This window comes from Rissa tridactyla, chromosome 2 (assembly GCF_028500815.1).
Source record: "Rissa tridactyla isolate bRisTri1 chromosome 2, bRisTri1.patW.cur.20221130, whole genome shotgun sequence".
NCBI lineage: Eukaryota > Metazoa > Chordata > Aves > Charadriiformes > Laridae > Rissa > Rissa tridactyla.
In genome coordinates, this window is record NC_071467.1 from 81,106,125 (window position 1) to 81,119,146 (window position 13,022).

Consider the following 13,022-nt stretch of genomic DNA (forward strand, 5'->3'; position numbering starts at 1 on the left):
GTAATTTATTTATTTCACAGAGTTAGCGAAAATACTAGTTTTTCTGTGTGCAGTGTGAAATGTAATGCATTCATGAGCGATGGACAGCCTGCGGCTGTGCTGGCCCTCAGCCCGGGGAGCCAAACCTCCAGGAGGGGCCCCAGCACGGGACTCTCCCCTTGACGCCACTTTATCAAAGGTAAATAATCTGAGATTTGCTCGTTACTGAACATGCTTTGTGAATATCAATTAACCGAACAGAGATTTAAATGTGGTGCTCATTTTTAATCTTTTGCAGATTGCTATTAATCCATCCTGTTTACACTTCTGCACTCTAAGTAGGAACAGCTCTTATTAATCAATACACCAATTTGCTGTTTTATCTAGGAAGGAAGCAAGGATTTGCTGCCTGCCTGCTTTATGCATCGGGATACCACCGCTGGGATCCCACGAGCCTGCGTCGGAAGGAGCCTGGGAGCTAGAGGAGCCTTGCAGTTAAGCAGATTAACAGTGATTTGCTTTCTTCAGTCTGGCAGCAGGTGTCTGTAACTGACTCTGTGCTTCGCAAGATGATACTTCATCGAATAAATGCGCTGTCAAAGTTAATTAGTTACATTTTATTTTGCAATCCACCTCCATGATGACATCCCGACAGTAGTGAAAAGCACTCAAAAAAAAAGATCATTTGTGCTCTAGCTGGTGGATTTTATGATCACGTGAAAACGACCTTTCGGAAAAGGAATATGAAGGCTTTATGTTTGATTTTGCTTTATTGGTTGGTGCTGACAATATAAATGGTGTTTAAAGCTTTTGGAGATTTTGACCAAGCTGGCAAGTTTCAGGAGTCTTTCAGCTGTATTCACTTAATAATGTCTCCTGCTCTTGTAGTGCAGCCATGAATGCATGGAAACCTCTGAACTGTGATCGAACTGTGGTCATCAAAAGAGTGACCATCGATTCTTGTATCACTTGTGATGGTACAGAGGAAAACTGTTCTTCAGAACAATCAGCAAAGAGTGCCAGAGTGCTTATCTCTTATTCTGTGAAATTATATAAAAAAATAGGGCTGAAGCAATGTCAGTGAAAGAAGTTAAAGTGCTCATCCGTCTGCCTGATACCATTTCTAAAAAAAACCAACACACTGACCATTTATTTCATAGCTGCCAAACTGCTTGGCAAGGGCTTCGAGAGAAACACCTGCATATTCACAACACTTTGGGCCATCTTTCTAGAGATGGGGACCCGTGTCAGCTCAAGGAATGAGATAGATAGGTAATGTCTGTAGGAAAATTCTCACTGATGAAGCAGGGTGATTTTTCCCTTTCTGGCCCAGATACTAACTAAAGGCAGCGTTTACTGAAATGCTCAACAACAATGCAAGAGACGGCAAATACATGGCAGTAATTATAAAACCAGTTGTAGCATTACAGGGATTACACTGTATGTTGCTCATCTCTCAGCAAAATAGAAAAAAAAGTAGAAATGCCTTCTTTTTAGATGGAGGATGTAGTACAAATCTACTGGGACAGGATAATTGATTAATTTTCTTTAGAAGTCTGAAAAGTAGCTTATACTAATAATCATCATCAGCTGAATTGTCGAAGAATTGTGGTGTGCTTATATCTGCAGCTGAAATCAGATATGCTGTTTTACAGTTGTGAAATCTGGATTTTATGTATGCTGCCAACAAAGGCTCTTTGATACTGCAAGCCCAAGAGGTTATTCCTTGACAAAATAGCGTCACATTGATGCAGGTAACGTCAAATGATAGCAGATTTTAGGGTGTCTTGTATGTTTTAGCTTCTTTCCTTTATTCCAGTGGTAGGAAACACCTAGGTGAATAAATGCCTTACTGTTAGTAAGGATTCACTGAAAGTTGGGTCCTTAGCTCTCTCAGGATCCTTCAAATATTCTGGTCAGAAAATTTCAGCATTATTGAGATGTTATTTTGAAACATCACTGTTCCAGGAGGCATCTGTGCCAAAATATCTCATATATTACTGGCAAAAGCAATTGGGAAGAGAATCTAGCCAGTGTCTGGCTGTGCCGTCAATGTGGTAGATCAGCTTCTGTTCTTCTAACTGAGAGGCCTGTCTTCAGATGACAGTTGTTCTACCCTTCTCCTCAGATAGTGGAAGGAGATGCGCAGTTCCAAGATTTGACTGAGACGGGCTGAATCACCTTTTTGAGGTTCATGCTTCACCCTGATGATTATCTAGAGATAAGGGAGTCTAGCTAGCCGTGTTAATCATCAAGGATGCAGTCACACCTTTCTGTTTGTAGTGGGGCATTACAGCTACAAAACATCTGGACTTTCTTTTCATTCCTGTTCTTAATCAGCAAGTTCCTACTCTACCATGGGAGGAAAACTGGTTGGGGAGAGGGTAGGGACGGCACTGCACACCTGCCAATTCCATAAGGAAAATAAACTGGTCTCTATGGTGAACGTCAGCAGCTTGTTGCTGCTTCTGGGAACTATCCTCAGTCAAGTGGGCAGCTTCCCACCACTTTGTTTTTTAATGGGGTGGCCACATCCTCCCCATTTACCCCCCAACGCCTTCGTCCCTTGTGAAACTGCTGTGGCAGTGTAACCCACAATTACCAGAAGCAAAGACCCATCATTACATTTCCATCAGACTGTGCAAATACTAATTTTAAAACACAGGAAGTCGTTGTGTTGTCGCCTAACTACATTCTTTAGGAAGGAAACAGACAGGCAGGGGTTAAAATCTAGGTGACTGATGCTACCATCTTGACAAGCTTGGCTTCTGTACCAATAAATTTCAAAGTGCAATATGACTGTATCCTCCTGCCTCTCCCGTAACAATGAGGTAACTGTGATGAAGATCCACATTCAGTAAGAAATAATGGGGGTCTTCCAAAAGAAGCTGCAAATTTTGATTTGTAATTTCAGTATTAAAAAAAAAGCATTTATAGATCCTAGCACATCAGTTTCTTTGGTTATGATTGCTACCTACACATGCCATTAATGTTCAGAACTAAAATACTGAGTCAACAGCTTGCAGTTAAAGTGAATGCCTTCTCAGTGAAGTTGAGCGTTTATTTCTCCACTAATTTTATTTATTTTTTTTTTACAAAAATCTTCCTTTACAGGTCTGTCAGTCATCCACATATGGCTGTAATTAGCTGTTTATTTAGTCAGAAGTGATGGGTGGCTTCAACCAAGTTCCAAGAAGCTTTAAACTTGTAACTAGAGACAGAATCTGGATTGATATGTGGCTATTACAAGATGCATAAAATTGTAGAAATCTTATGGCGGATTAAACATGCAAGCACTAAACATGCATGGTTCACTTTCTGTCCCACAGTGGCTCAAAAGAGGAATTCCCAAAGACACCGACCTTCAAGTATTGGAGTATTTAGCTGAAAAAGCAAAGCATGTATTTTAATAGGTTATTTTCTAACAGAGGCAGTGATTTTTTTTCTTGTTGGTGTATTCAATAGGTGTTGTGTTTTGTTTTTTTTTTTAATTAAAAGTAGTTAGGAATGCTATTCATCCTATCAAGTCTGTGAGATACTCAGCTACTTAGTGCCTCTGGATGCATGCTCCATAACTTACAATAGTAATGAAAAGATAATTGTATAACGTGACTAACCAGGGGACCAGGTGGAACAGAGTAGTCTTTCCTGAGCTTGGCATCTCTAAAGGTGTTGGGTTTTTTCCTTCTTAATTATAATCATGGGTCTAAACTTACTGCCTAAGCATATATGTTCTCTGAAAATCAGTGAAAGAGATTTTTTTGTGTTTTTTCAGTGGTGAATTTTCTCCAAGACTAACATCCAGCAAGGAAAGCAATTCAGACCAGAACAATAGAGTGGCTGGAGCAGTTTGTAGAGCTCTGTGATCAGTAGGTAGAATATTATTTTCCTTTGGGGTGTAGGCGTGAAGAGGGTAAATTACTTTGTTTTTCCATTGTGATAAACTTTCGGGAAGACCTGGGCTGCTGGAGCTTCTTTTTTCAGAGTCACTTTTTGGGATTTACAGTAAATTTAGCAATCAGGAAGTGCAGTCATCCTTCCTGACTTATGATGAAGTGCAAATATCAGCTCTTTATTCTCCTGAAGGCCGTATGACTTGAGAATTGCTATGAATGTTGGCTTCTCACACCAAGAAGAATAAACAGAGTGTTTTCAACTGGAAGGCCAGTAGGTTCACAAGATGCTTAAGCTCAATACAGAGTAAAAACTGTTGCAGTCATGTCCTTTTGCACAACTGTATTCCTCACATGCTCTCTTAATACTTTGAACACAAATAGATTTTATCAGCTGTGAGTAGCATGATGATATTTATTTTTCTCTTATCAGTCTAGACATTATAATGATTAGTGCTTTTAGTTATGTTCTGGTTAATTTTTTAGGTTCAAAGTTGCTAACTTGAAGAAAATGGAGGAAGCCTGATATGACGATTTGGTATCTGTGCAGGGTATGAGAGAGTCATCGTCAACCCTGGTATACCAGTATGAAATGGCCATCAAGAATTCCTCATATATGACAGTACTTCAGTGGTTCCTCATGTTTGGAGTAAGAAATATGGGCAGTGTATCTGATAAGATCTGCTAGATAAATGGTGAGTTCTTTATGGTTAATAGTGTACAATCTACTTAAGCTCAGAACCTGTGACCTCTACTTAAGCTCAAAACCTGTGGCAACCAAACCTCTTCTAGGAGAATCAAATATACAGCTCTCCTTGCTGCCTCTTGCAGGAGGCAGCAAAGTTCAGTGGTAACTCGATCACTGTGTAAATGTCTGGCATTTCCCTCTATTCAAGGAAAATTGTATGGTACACATTTACTCTCCAGGCAATCCATCAAGAGGCCTGTGTAAGCCAAGGAGTGTATGTTCATGTCAAATATTTCACCCATAATTCTTCTTTTTTCATCCTGAAGCTTGTTTAAGAGTAGCACAAAGTGGATATATGTGGGTGTGGAAGGCTTTCCTAGCTGAGACCCACATGTCTGGAATTCTCTCTCCATAGTCATCAACTGGCCGAGTAAATATCCTGTGTGGGATCCTTCACAGAAAAACTCACAATCTCTTCCTTTTCTCTTTATCATGGTTTCCCTATAATTGTTGTGTGGTTTTGACATAAGGGAAAGAGGGGATAGTGTTTTGTGTTCAGAGTGTCTCTCAGGTGCCACTCTGAGGTCCCTGAACATAATTATTTTTGTCTTATGCAGTTCAATTAGTTATTAATGAGATTCTAGCCAGTTGTTACTAAGGAAAGAGGAGTTTTCCAAGAAAGGTTGCCGTTAAGTATTTGAAGGAAACTACAACAGTCACAACCTTCACTAAGTTTTGAATGGCCATCTCAGTAACTCTCTTGCATTCTGGTCCCCGGAGGGCATCTGGAGAATGTCAGTTGGCCACGTGATGTCCTCCACTTCTGCTGACATAAACCTGGAGTACAGTTGCTGAAGTCACTGCATGTTTGTGCAGTCTGTGCTGTTTAGATTCTGTTTCTAAACCCTGTCTTCTGTATATATTTGCTTTGAAAATGAATACAATGAGAAGAAAACCTTATTCTTCTAATGTTTTAGAATCTGTTGTGTGAATGATATCAAGAATTGGGGGTCAACTACTGACGTGGGGCTGGCTAGGTTGCTTTTCCTCTTGTGATTAAGTGGCAAGGTGAGTTTGTATTGCCAGAAGCATAGCTGCAACACAGGGAATGGACTGAGGCAGACTAAAAGTTTTGTTTTCCAGACAGGCCAGACTTATTTTTGGTTGTTTTGGCTTGGTCATGTTTCAGAAACCTCATTCCATAAGGGTTTTTCCTGTCTTCAAGACCTCAGTTGTTTTAACAGTAACAATAACAAATTATAAATGTCTCCGTCTGTAAGAGAACTAACTTGATCAAATTGAAAGGCTCACGTTACCCAAGACATAGGGAACAGTGTGCTTGAGTGCTCTGCAAACATTGTCCAGAAACACAGCTCTGGGCCCTGCGGAGATTTCTGGACAGCACAGTGCCTGTGGGTACAGGATTTCACAAAATAGCCATCTTTGCAAGTAATGTGGAAGTAGGATTGATTTTAGCCTGGTTTCTAGGCTGCTTCTTGGTTTCCTTGCAGGTGGATAGGTAGCTTAAATCCAAACCTAGCATTTTACCCAGCATGGCAGAAATGCTGAAGGGTAGACTGTACCACCATTTATAGTTTGCTTGACAGCTGGTCCACAATTAATTCTGTAGTTCTGTAGTTTCTTTCTTGCGTATTGTTATCTGGCTAGTCCCTATCAGAACCTGAGTTAAGTGGTATAAGGTGACTTAACCCCTCAACAGCCGATTTTCTCTTCTTTACATTAGCCTGCAGTGAAACCGTATTTGCTTATGGGGCAGGAAGAGATGTTACAGACCCCGAACTGCTGACTTGAGTGAGGCATGTGATTAATATATCCTAATGAACAGAACCTTTCCAGGGGCTTAAAAACAGTGGCTTAAAAACTGTCAATCTGATATTCCTTTCTAATGAAAAAAATGGAAATTCTTTGATTTTGCCTATGTTCGTTGTAGAAATGACAGATACAGCAAAGTAGTTGGTAGGGAAGAAAGAGAGACGAGGTATATTTCATATTAGAAAAATAATTTTAAAAATGCAGCAAAAGCTACATAATTCTGGAGCTCTGTTTTTATTATATTTTGCTGTCTGATGAATAAGAAAGAAAATGTGTTATTGTATTGAAAATATAAAGTAAATACAGTAATGTCACTAGAGTCTACAAGGAGCATGTTATCCTGCTAGATTTATTCCTCTGAACACAACCAAACAGCTCACGCTGAGTAAGACTGGGGTTTCCGTTCAAACAGCAGTGGTAAGACTGTGGGACTGGAATCTCCTGCATGAAAGGAAAATTTTAAGACTAATACACATAAAGTCTGTGGAAACATAATACACTGGGCTCTTTGTGCTTTAGAAACATGCAATGATTTTTTTTTTTTTTACTTTGAGAATTTTGTTGTGTTGCATTTGCAACTGTACTGAAGAATTTATATTAACTCCATTTAAAAGTGTACCAAAATATTGTGTAGGGAAAGTTGTTCACTCTCTGGGAAAAGTTTTTGCTTGTGATTCCACCTGGATGAGGTGTGCATTTGGCTTTTAACCTGATGATCAGGCTGTGGTAGCAACCTGAGAGTCCTCAAAGCTGGAGACATCTGTCAAAAGGAAGCTGATTCCTGACTTAAAGGGGAGACTGAGATGATTGAATCATAGAGTGGTTTGGGTTGGAAGGGACCTTAAAGATCATCTAGTTCCAAGCCCCCAGCCATGGGCTGGGACACCTCCCACTAGACCAGGCTGCTCAAAGCCCCATCCAGCCTGGCCTTGAACACTTCCAGGGATGGGGCATCCACAGCCTCCCTGGGCAACCTGTTCCAGTGCCTCACCACCCTCACAGTAAAGAATTTCTTCCTAATATTCAATCCAAATCTCCTCTCTTTCAGTTTAAAACCGTTACCCCTCATTCTATTGCTACACTCCCTAATAAAAAGTCCCGAATAAAGAATCTGGAGCTTCACTTCATAAACTTCCTCTCTGTTATCTTTTCTGGGCCAGACTTTCATCCCTTGGGAAGGTATTCACCCAGAGCATGTTTGCAGTGACTGAACTCTTTCTGTGACATACCCTGGCCATAGCCATGGCTCTATGGTTAGTCTTATGGCATGCCAGTTCTGAAAAGAAGAAATGACAGGGTCCTGGTCCTTCAAGAGTCCCCATCTGGGGCAAGCACTGACTGGGAAAGTTAAAGCAGCCTAACACACATTTAAAACTGTTTGACAATGCAGTGCTTCATATTTAATCAAATTGAGCCCCATGGATTAAAGGAAGAATTTATCAGTAGGAGAAGCCTCATAGCCTTGAGTCTGTCTGATGACGAAATGAAAACATCCAGCATAATCTATTATTTGTAACTCTTGGTTCCTCTGACCCCTCTGGTTTTTTTCTGTGAAAGTGTATGGCAGCTAAACTGTTTGAAGCATTACAGTAAGTGAAGTCATTGGGGTAGGAATAGAGGTGTGGGGACTGTTCAGACAGCCTTTTTCCATTCCTGTCTACAGTTCTAGTTTGGTTCCTTGATTGTGTGCATCGATGCAGTCTTTAATTAGATTACCACATCCTATTTTTCGTTATGAGGCAAGATTGAGGATCAGCCCTCCCAAGGCTGCTATGATCCCAAAGTGGTTAAATACTGTTGTGTCTGAGGCAGCAATGAAAACTGCATATATTTATCCTGACAGAATCACATGTTTTGTTCATATACATCAATACACAATGTCCACAGCAAAATACTTTTCACACAGAAAAATGCCAGTAAGTCAACAAAAAAAGTATAAAAATCCCTCATTGAGGCAAGGAGTTCTTCAATAGCCAGACAAAGTATGGGATATGACCCTGTAAGGTACCTGACTGTATTGACAGATTCTGCAATCTCCTGTCCTCAGGCGCCCATGGGGCCTGAGTGAGGAGCTGGCACAGTGGGGTGAAGGGAGACAGCCATGTCTCCCAGTGGCCTTTAGCTGATGGGAGGGTCTTGGGCATACAGGGAGATGTTGAAGTGCATCTGGGCAATTCAGGGCTCACGGGAAGCTGTTGCGTAGCACCCTGAGGTTCTCTTCTTCCCATTCCCTTCATAATGCTAGACCCCATTTACAGCAGACTGTGCTACACCTGCTGGTGGGGTCTTTGTGAACATTTCTGTTCTGTACTTTGAACAGTGTCTGTTCCACGAACATTAATTCTCATAGATACTTGTATGCGCTGCGCAAGGGGCATTGCCCTAACTTTCAAGGTGATAATCACAGAGAAATTAAAGTCAAAGATCTTTGTTAACTTGAAGTAAGCTCTTCGGAGTTTACTTGGTCTGAGATGCCTAAAACTTGAATGTTAAAAAGCCCATATATATGATGAATATATATGATATGTTCAAAGCATGGCTCCCCCTCTACAACTTCATTTGTAGCTCTATATGCTAAGCATTTTTAAGCCAAACTGAAGGGTCTCCTGTGAGTGCCTGGAATTAACACTTTTGATATTTCTATCTATCTATCTTGGATGAATGTCCCGCATCCCATGGGGGCTGTGTCAGAGATGGGCACATCATTTCATTTTCCAGCACCAGTATTCAGTCGCCTGAAGCAAGAAGACTCAACCTCAGCGTGATTTTCCCTGCAACAGCATCTTCTGACTGCTCGTCATTCTTATTTCCAGGGAACAAGTAGAATCACTAGATATGTCTGTGAAAGGCTCATTGTACGTAGTACAGATAAAGCCTTTGGGGAGATAGGAGTTATACAGTTAAGTGGTCTGCTCTGAATGCATAGATTGTGACTAGTACAAAGGCTTGTATTTTGTCTGGATTACACAGTGATTGTGAAAGGTGCATTTCTTTTACCCTTGTGACTGTAGTCCCATCCCAGCAGACCTCTAATCTTGCTGGAAAGCACCAAGTAGGATTTTCAACAAGGAATAGTTTCCTTTTTCTTGTTAAATCAGGAAGAAAGACTCTTCCCACTTCTTAGAAATGGTAGAATTGATTCTGATTCAATCTAAACTGCAAAAGTATGCAGGTTGAGGAATAAACCAATATGGAAGATGTAGCTTGAGTCTTTTGGCAACTGAGGAAGGAGGGGAGATGTTGGCCAACTTACTAGCTACATGGCATGGCTATTTGCCTTACAGTACCAGACAAAACTTGTCTCTGTTTAGAACATAGAAGATGGTGGAGTCCAGCCAAGAACATCAAAGGATATTTCTCAGACTGCAGCAGAAGCAGTACAAAAAAACAGAATTAAGTGATAGCAAAACAGAAGGAGGCTGAAAACTTACAGGGATCAAAATAGAGTCTGAACAAGTGCTCTGGGTTTATAGTAGGGATAAGGTGGATTAAGAATTTTGTCCTAAAGATGTGCTTCTTGCACATGTTTAATGACTTCAAGTTCCTTTGGCAGTATGGTGAACAAAACATCAGTGTTTTAATGTTGAGAGACATATGGTCCTTTGTTTTCAGATATTTTTTGTGCAAGAAGTCTAATTCTAAGTTTACTTTAGGTCTAGAAGGTGATTTGACACTGATCAGTAGTGGTATTTTTTTCTTCTACTGCTGGTTCTTTCCCAAATCAAACATTTCTTACTTGACAGATTACACAAGAAACAGAAGATGACTCTCTCCTTCATCGGTAAACAGAAGCCTTGTTTCTTTCACTCAACGTGCTCTTTGCTACCCCTGTTTTTCTTGCAGTATTTAAGTAATTGGTAATTATGTTGCCCCTGTCCCCCTTACGTCCCAAGATTCTTTCTGCTGTGGTCAGGTCTTTCCTGCCTCCTTTTGGCAAACAGGACTGTGACTTCATCATATTGTGTAATAAAGTTTAAATTAGTCCCAGAAAAGATTGTACAAAAAAATATTTTTTATTTCTGTAATAAGCTTCATAACCTGAGGGTAAAAAGAAATAGAGGTCATTGATCTAAAAAGGACTATATTTGCAAAACCATCTACATAACTGCTTTAAAAAAATGAAGTATCTTTACCTTAAAATTAATAGTTTGGTATGTAGACTGGCTGCATATAGCATTTTTTTTGCAAATTAATGTTCATTTTCTTGCAGTGTAGTTCAAAGTATGTTGCGAACAGATCTATGTTTGCGTACTTCATCTGGGTAGTTTTTGTTTGGTTGGTTGGTTGTTTTTTTCCCAACAAAGGAAGGCCTTTGTTTTAAAGTTGTAGTGAACAATAAAATGCATTTGTCCAACTCTCATGCAAGTGTTGGAAAGCACTTTCTTAAGTTGTCTAACAAGGCCCACTATAAACTCCCTGAACAGATAGGCATTACAATCTGCTCTTAGGAAAGGGTAAACCAATTCAAGAAGTTTGAGTTATTTTCATGTGATCGCACCGCAAGTCAGTCTGCTTCTTGAATGTAACCTGAAATGTTATATATTAAAATATATAAATATAAAACATTTGTTTTATTTTCAGGAATCCATTATAGCCCTAAATTTACACATAAATTTTCCTTATTTAGGGTTAAACTAGTTTTCAGATTTATGTCCCTTACATAAAACTCCCATACTGACATTTTGTACAAGTCAAGGTCTTTGACAGTTGTACCTGTCAGGCTTTTGTGACTGGTGGTCTGACATATTATGAAAATCTTATTTCTGGTTATAACAAATGATCCTTGAAGTGGTGTAGGAGTAACTCTTCCTTCAGGGTTTTGGAAGAAATTGGTCACTAATTCTCCTTTAAAGTGAGAAAACTATTATTTGCATATGAGTTTATTTATTTCCATTCTCATGATGCTGTCCTCTTCACTCGTGAGACATCTGTCCCTAATTTTTTGTGCACTTTTACAACAGCAGAAGTGAAAAGCAGCTACTACCATAGCTTCATTTAAAAACAGCTGCATACTTATTACTTTTGTTCAGCTTCTCCAAATTAAGTTAAATTTTGGGTAATTCTCATCTGTTGACTTTCTTTTCCAGTGGAGTGGTTAGTAAAAGATTTCTTTTAATCCTTATGCAGGGCAGAAAGATCTAATCCCAGGACTGTGTCAGCCAATGATGTGCTAGGCAACCTATAGCAATTTACCTTTATTTCACCGTAGGAAGTGGTCTTTGACTAAACCAGGGTTTGGGCATTGAACTCAACATAAACAAGTGTGACTTGCAGTGTCGCAAACTTCTGAAGTCGATTTTACTTTGTATTTCAGATGGTTGCTGTTATAAAAAAATTAAGCCAAATATGTCTAATATGCACAATGATTAGACAAGTGATGGATCAGGGGAATGCTAAACTTGACAATGTTCTCTCTAGGCATGGGAAGGAAACAGAAGAAGCAATGGGAACGTGCAGTCAAAGGCCTCTCAGTCCCTGTCTTTTTCTCTCACAAAGGAGAATATTCTGTCAGGAAACAAACTTTTGATTGCCTTTCTAAGTGTAAGCTCTGCACCTACTGATCATCCCAGCTTGTGCCCGCGGACTCTGTCAAGATCAGGGCTGCTGCCTAAGGGATGGGGAGCTGGAAGACAATGGTGATCCTTGGACTAGAAGAACAGATGCCTCACTGTCCAGGGCCTGTCCTCCAGTACCCACATCAGCCAAGCAGGACAGGTCTGGAGATGGTGAGCAGGTCCTACCAAGAGTTCAGCTCTTGAGACATTATCATGGCCATGAGGCAGATTGAAGGTCAAGCCAGGAAATCAATCCGTAGGTCAGGGTTAGGATTAAGTCCAATGATCACCCAGCAGATCCACAGCAATAAAGCTAGGCTGAGGTCAAGCCAGAAAGCCGGTCTATGGGTGAGAGCCTAGACTAAGGGGTTTCCATGGCCAGATATGGCCATGGAGAGCAGCGCTCCTCTACCATAACTTAGGCAAAGAGTGAAGGCCCAGGGCTGAGCTTGAACAGAGCTCCTGCGCCCAAGGGGGTGGGAGCAGCCTCAAGTAAGGCTGGTCACAGCTATTTAAGGTGCATTAGTGCACTCGGGGCCCTGACAGACTGGGGATATTCTGTAATGCGCTTCCTTTGTTACCCTGGGTGCCACCAGCATATGAAAATAGCATAGATAAGACATTCTTCTTCTTTTAATATACTGAATTCCTAAAAAAGCTCCTCTTCTCCAAAGCCAAGTAACTGCTTCGTTTTCGAGATCTTTGGCGTGCATTTTCATTAAAGTCTCCTTTCACCATGCTGCTTAAACATCACAAGTAGAAAAAACAGATATAGATAAGGTGTTTCACTATGAGTTGAAGATGACTTATGAAAGCCAAGTTCTACAGTCTGCAGAGCCCCAGCAGAGCAAAGACTATACTTTTTATTTAGTTTGGATGATGCTTGTTTCTTCAGAACCTCTTAAAATTCGTGAGGGAGGTGTGTGTGCAGAGGAAAATATAGAATTGCTCCCATTTTACAGTGGGCTGGTGGGAGGAAGGGGAGGAAGAATCTCGACTCCTATATGTGAAGATACCCTGGCAAGACGGAAGGAAATAGTGGTTTCTACTATAAAGCTGAGACATTAACTGTGT

General features: G+C 40.4%; 1 long non-coding RNA gene across 2 annotated transcripts in view; it reads left to right on the plus strand.

Moving 5' to 3' along the window:
* Window positions 1-13,022, plus strand: part of LOC128906177 (uncharacterized) — a 134,080-nt gene that overhangs the window by 14,853 nt on the left and 106,205 nt on the right. Inside the window, exons 3-6 of one of the 2 annotated variants that reach the window (XR_008465088.1) lie at window positions 367-473; window positions 1,635-1,733; window positions 3,755-3,848; window positions 4,359-4,567. This is a non-coding gene — a long non-coding RNA (uncharacterized LOC128906177). Of the gene's footprint in view, window positions 1-366; window positions 1,734-3,754; window positions 3,849-4,358; window positions 4,568-13,022 lie in introns of both variants that reach the window. The other variant, XR_008465087.1, reaches the window with a different exon arrangement.